At 32.1% G+C, this 5,614-nt stretch overlaps 1 long non-coding RNA gene across 1 annotated transcript; it reads right to left on the bottom strand.

The window, feature by feature from the left end:
- Window positions 1–4,068: 4,068 nt before the first annotated feature.
- On the bottom strand, window positions 4,069–4,969 carry LOC129746097 (uncharacterized). The gene is made up of 3 exons (XR_008737234.1): window positions 4,890–4,969; window positions 4,314–4,784; window positions 4,069–4,253 (listed from the first exon to the last, which is right to left on the bottom strand). It is a non-coding gene; the product is annotated as an uncharacterized LOC129746097 (long non-coding RNA).
- Window positions 4,970–5,614: the final 645 nt, after the last annotated feature.

Genomic DNA, 5,614 nt, shown 5'->3' with positions numbered 1-5,614 from the left:
TATCAAAATAATAACTCAAACACATCTGAACGAGATATTTATATCTTTTTCAGTTAGAATTTTGGTCTCATAATTTTCGACTTAAAGTTTCTTGAATCTGGGTAATATTTTATTTTGATTGACATTCTTGAATAGGATTAAACTCACTTTCAACGATAAAGAATTTGTTTCAAATTGTTATAAATTATCTTATTTTGATAAGCATGAAGCTTTCCATAAAACAGGGATATCGAAGTCAACGGCCCAAACCGTACTTTAATGAGTTTCGCTCAACATATTATAAAATAGAATTCATATTTTAGGAAACCTAAAATGGAACATGGTTTCAGCAAATATTGTGGGTTATAGACATTCCACTAGAAAGTTTTCTCTAAGTTATAATTTTGATAGGTTTTGTTCTTTCTAATATCAAACTATGCTATCTGAACGAGATATAATCTTGATAGGAGCATATCAAAAACTGATATAATTTAGCTATGATCTTATAGATTTCTGATATAATTTGAGATATTTTAACATCCTACGAGTACTGAATTATAACTTATTTAGATAGAAAATAGCGCTGATGTGGTCTAGTGGATAGGCTGGCGCGAGTCTGGTAACCCAGGCGTACTGGGTTCGATTCCCGGTATTGGCAAGAAAAACTTTTGGGTTCGAATCCCACAAGTTGTCGACAGGTGAGATGCTTGGGGAGTAAGTAGAAGCCAGTCTCGAACCCACCCTTGTCCTTCCTCCAACTGGTATCAGGAGGGGTTGGTCTAACCAACGTCTCATGATCGCTTACTATTCTACGCTGCCTACTCTAAACTTTAAAATTTCCTTCTCCAAACTATCTCTAATTTTCATTTTCCAGCGTCAGCTCCCCGAGCTATTTAAACGCCACAAAAAAAAATTGAGATATTTTAACATCCTACGAGTACTGAATTATAACTTATTTAGATAAAAAATAAATTAGTATCAAAATATCTCATTTTGATATAATTTTGTTTTCGCCTCCTGATCGGGCAGTTTGCTTAGTTCAAAATTGCTGCAAACTAGTGTTATTAATGAATGACTTCATTCAGATCTGAATAATTTTTAAACTTATAAATACATATCACCAAAACTGGATATGAAATACAAAATCTGACAAAAGCTTCGAGTTCAGGAAGCCAAAATCTCGCAGCTAAAGTAACAATCATTAAAACATAGGCACAGACAATGCAGTTAAATTTTATAATTAAGGTTTCAATATGGTAAGTTGACCTTATTGAAAAAAAATTCCAACTGAAACCTTATCTTTTTCATCTACATTATATTTACAAATTTTCAAACAAATTTTCCCAATTGAACAGTCCTCCTTATTTTTGTTTTTTAAGATAAGATTTTCTTTGTTTCTCAATTCTCAATTTTTGTGATCTGAAAACATAATCTTCTTAAAAGCCTATCAATCTGAATTTAAAATAGGAAAACATTGTTTGTAACATTTTAACTTTGCCCATTATTGAAATCGAAGGAGGCATCATATTCAGATCTTGAATTTTACTCTCATTTTTTTTATCGATCTTGATTTTCAACGAGCCTTTGGAAAGTTCGAAAAGAAGTTCGAAGTTGCAGCTAAGTATTAATGCGGAATATTAACTGAATAAGTATTTGTTTTGTGTTTTCAGTTTTTTAAACAAGTACTAAGAATTCTATATTTTTGTTTTTTATCATTTTATGTTTGTTCAAGAGATCAATTCCCAACCTTGACTTTGTCAGTATATATAATTGAACATGTTTTATTATAAATATATAAAGAAAATATTGTAACTGCAAAGACAATGCTTTTTATTTGGATAGCTGGAAGAATCAAATAATAAAAATTATCAAAATCAGAGATTTGAGCATTGGCATTCTTGAAACAAAATTTTATATAATCTACGATTTATCAAATTAAGCTAACTAGATACTAGGAATTCGTTTTGAATAAAATCTATTATACTCAAAATGGTTTTTTTTTCTTCCTGATTGAGAATTTAAATTTAAAATCGTGAATAACTCTTTTTTTCCAAATTCCTGTTCTATTTCTGACATGATCTAAAATGTAGTTTCTTATTTGGATATATTTTATTTTTGTATCTGGTCAAATTTTTTATGTTATCTATTTTTGCACAGAATATTACGTGAGTTACATTCTAGTTTTATTGAAATTTTAATTAGTATTTGTTTTCTGGTCTTTCACAAATTTTTAATTTCAAATTTGTAAACTAAATTGCTTCCTTCTAATTTATTTTCAAGTAAATTTATAAGTCAGAATGAGAAACATCTTTAAATGTCTTCCGTAAAAAAAAATTGATTTAAATATTTGATTCTGATGCATTTTGAATCTTGAAAGTATAATTTAATATTTTCTCAAGTCTGTATCATGGTCATAGGTAGGATAATGTTTTAATAAACAAATTTTCTTATTTAATGTGATTTTTTGGAAAAGTTATTATTTCTAGCTAAATTTGAATTTTGAACCCCCGTCCCATGGACGAGGTCTTCGCACGGGCCTGTGGGTTCACGTTCACGTTCGCTGTATTGTGAACTTGTGAGTTATTTATTATATTTTCTAGTTATTTATGTCACAAAATTGAACACAACACCTCAGGTAACTCAAAAATAATAAATCGATGGAATTTAGTCCAGTGGATTTCGAAATAAAAAATACTGAATTTCTGTGTTATTGGGCTTAGATTTCCTCACAGTCCTTAATGTGTCAACATTAAATTATAGGTTCCACAAAAAAACTGCTGTTTGGGTAATGGGAACTGGCGTAACAAAAGTTGCATTCATTACTGAATACCTACATTGTTAGATATAGCTCATGAATATGACATAACTCATTATCGGAATGTTGTCGGTTGGCTGATGTTTATTCAATTGTTAGACAATTTTCGTAGCAAATTGTTTGAAAACAAAAATGCATTTGTTCTTACGGGGTCTTCAAGGGAATCATTGTCAAACTTGACCGCCATTTGAGGATGACTGCAATAATAAAAATCTAATTTACTTTAAAAAACGGTATAGATTTTATAAATTTAAAAAAAATCATGAAAGACACACAACGCATGCATGAAAAGCTTTAACAAAGCAAAGAAAACTTCTACATATCTTGTTTGCAATCTCCAAAAACAAAAATATTCAAAACATATTCCCAAAAACCATTCCATTCATCCGAATCTTGATAAACCACCCGAAGGTATCATTACTGCCGATTTATCGTCTTACGGTTCATCCATTAGGAACAGTGGGTCGATCCGATTAGCAGCCACAACAATACGCCACGCCACAGCTTAAGAGTTCTGGGTTCGAACCCTCCCTGGGAGCGTTGAAAAACTATTTGTTCGTGTGTCTTCCAAATCCCCCGATGCTGATTATCTGTATCCATATTTTTTTTAAATTTTCGGACCCCATCTTAACACCTACGCACCTAAGATTATTTTTTTCCGGGGCGGTAAACCATCAGAACTAAAATTTGCATACCATAATGAGTTGCTTCAGGATCATCAACCGTACCGAAACAGGATCACATTAATCGAATAACCTTGCAGCGGAGCACTGAAGGAAGATCAGAGTTTCGGATGCGGTCAAAGCAAGATCTAAGCAAAATGGACCGCAGCAAATTTTTGTTTATCCTACAAACCTGATCCGAAGCAACCGAAATCGGATCATATACGGTGGGCTCAATTTTCTTGATCCTTACCTTTGATTTAATTTTCGCAGGTTTTTCCATACAGATTCTCAAGATGCTGTGGGTTTTTCGAATTACTGTCTGTATACCAAACGCGTTGATGGGTTTTTGAGAAGCAAAATTTAATTATCGATCCTGCGTTTTGTCACACTTTATGCTAATTTGTGGAGACACATTCAAACACTTCGGGTTTTTAAACGACAACATATCAATGACACTTTCCCAGACCAGGTGTGAAGGTTCAGCATTTCACCTTCCTAATCATATTGGCAAATCCGATTTGGCTCTGCACCTTTTCGATTTGAGTAAACAAAATTTGAAAATTTTACTTTCCGCATCCTGGTTGAACTCATCTGTCTTTTACGTTTAGAAAAAAAACTTATTTCAAAAAATAAACTTGCACCTTAGTTTTGAACTTCCTTTATTTAATCGTTAGAAAAAATTAAAATGGAATTATTCCCGAGGCTGCATATTACTACGGATAATCTTCTGTAGGTAACATCACCCAAACTTTGTACATGGGACTGCTAAGGACCAGAGGAACCAACGAAAAGATCTGAAAATTTCAAGAAAAATTTTAAAACATGTAATATATTATCAATTACAGTTGAAGTACCCCAGCGCAAAGAGTGAAAATAATTTGATCCATTTCGATTGGGATTACGACAAGCTTAGTACAAAAGCTCAAAGTATAATGGCTTCATTTCTGGATATGCTTTTTGTATTTATAAACATGCGTCAATAGCAAAAAGTATGGAGTTTTTAATGATTCAGGTGAGTAAACATTTCCTTTGAAGAGTTAAAAGGGGTCAAAAACCGATATTTATTCAAATGTTTTATCAATCATGAAACCGAAACATTGTTTAAAAATGGTATCAATAGATTAACTTGATATTCGAGAAAATAATTCAAATAAGATTGGTATCAATTTTTATCCCGAGTATTGCATCGAACCCTTGCCACGGAAGCTAGCAAGTCCAGGTATCGATGAGCCCGAGGACGGATAGAGGGATGGAATTTGGATTGTTGGAAGCATTGAGACCGTAAAAACGGGACCACACCGGACCACAGAAATTAGGGAAAGTATCTGAAATAAAGTAGTTTTAGGAAAAAAAAATGGATAGTAGTATAACTATGTATAACTATAATATAACTATAGTATAACTATAGTTGAAATTCATAAAAGACTTACCACAAAGCAAAGGATTGCATAAATTCGGGCCATTTTGATTGGAGGCGGCAGGGTTTTTACGGCGGATGAGAGAACAGTGGCGTTTTTCTTTAGATGATCTGCTATTTTATACAAAACCTTTCTATCCTAGCCGTACGTCAATGACCGTATGAAATAGATTTCGACCGATTCAGATGAGTAAACAGTTCGATTGACGTCTTCTAATAATAAAAATATCGATATTCAATCACATGTTTCTTCCACTTGGAACAACAATTAAACGTTTTTTTTTTATATTGATTTGATTTCCCACGCGATAATTTTCGTACCGATTTTATTGGATCAGCTTTCTGATAATCATTTGAAATATAAAGCAATTGTCTTTTTTATTTAAAAATAATACTTTGTAGGACAACACTTTACATTCACATTTTATAAAAGTTGAGTGATGAAAATCTTATAACCAATAATCATGTTTTATATAATCTTCAGAAAATTTGTTAGGCAGCAAAGACTCTTCCTTTAAATTTACTATTTCTATATTGGGTCATAATTTTGTTAATAAAACATGTGAAGCAAACATTTGAATTGGAAATCAACAATCGATGGCCAAAATGGAAGAAATACATGTTATCAAGATTGCGAAATCTCATGAGATTGAGATTTAGATGAGTGAGATTTTCCCTTTTTGCATTTCACTGTGTTGTCAATAATTCTCATCGTACACATCACAAGCAATAACTGCC

The sequence above is a fragment of the Uranotaenia lowii genome, chromosome 2 (genome assembly GCF_029784155.1).
Source record: "Uranotaenia lowii strain MFRU-FL chromosome 2, ASM2978415v1, whole genome shotgun sequence".
Lineage (NCBI taxonomy): Eukaryota > Metazoa > Arthropoda > Insecta > Diptera > Culicidae > Uranotaenia > Uranotaenia lowii.
Note: the sequence above shows the minus strand (reverse complement) of the source record. Positions and strands in the feature narration are given on the sequence as shown.